Here is a 694-nt window from a genome sequence, read left to right on the forward strand (position 1 = left end):
TTTGGGCGGGGGGGGTGAGAGGAGAGGGGTTTAGCGCAAAGGCTCTGGAAAAACGGTTGCCGTTTGTGGTTAGGGCGCGGATGCCTCTTGCTCGAACGCAGCGCGGGCTGGGGCAGCGGGGAGCCAGCTCTGTGCTGAGTTAGCTCTGCTCTGGCCGGCTGAGGTCTTCTGTTGCTCTCAGATGGGCTGGGAGTGTCATCAGGTGCAAGAAAAAAAAAAACAAAACCGACAGACCAAACACCCAACAAAAAACCACTCAACCCTCTGAAAGTACCTGTGAGGCACGCCCGCACCCCCCCAAATTCCATCCACCAAGCTGGGAGCCGGTGGGCTAGGGAAGAACCCTCCCAATAGCCGGGGAGAGGACAGAGAGGTGCCAAAAAGGAGGCGAAGAAGGAGGGAAAGACCTTAATCTCAGGGCTTAGGCAGGCTCGGGGCTGTTTGGGATCCCAAATATCAGGGACGGACTGTCAGGCTGCAGACGGGGTGCAAGCAAGTTGGGTGGTGGCACCTTAATTGCAAATCAATCGATAGCAGATATTGGCTGAGTGGTTGTGTATTGGCTGGGGCCGGGAAGGTGTACTGGTTGTTGATCTGTGATTATTTTGGGGGTCCTTGATGTGGTTTGACCTGAGGCCAAAGGAAGAGCCCCCCCCAGGCTCAGGTACCCCCCTGGGAGCTGGGGCAGTGCGCA

At 57.1% G+C, this 694-nt stretch overlaps 1 protein-coding gene across 1 annotated transcript in view; it reads left to right on the top strand.

The window, feature by feature from the left end:
- The window catches only part of GATA3 (GATA binding protein 3), an 18,540-nt gene that overhangs the window by 4,848 nt on the left and 12,998 nt on the right, over positions 1-694 (top strand). The gene's annotated exons all lie outside the window — the stretch shown is intronic.

This window comes from Pygoscelis adeliae, unplaced genomic scaffold, assembly GCF_000699105.1.
Source record: "Pygoscelis adeliae isolate BGI_AS28 unplaced genomic scaffold, ASM69910v1 Scaffold202, whole genome shotgun sequence".
NCBI classification, from domain to species: domain Eukaryota; kingdom Metazoa; phylum Chordata; class Aves; order Sphenisciformes; family Spheniscidae; genus Pygoscelis; species Pygoscelis adeliae.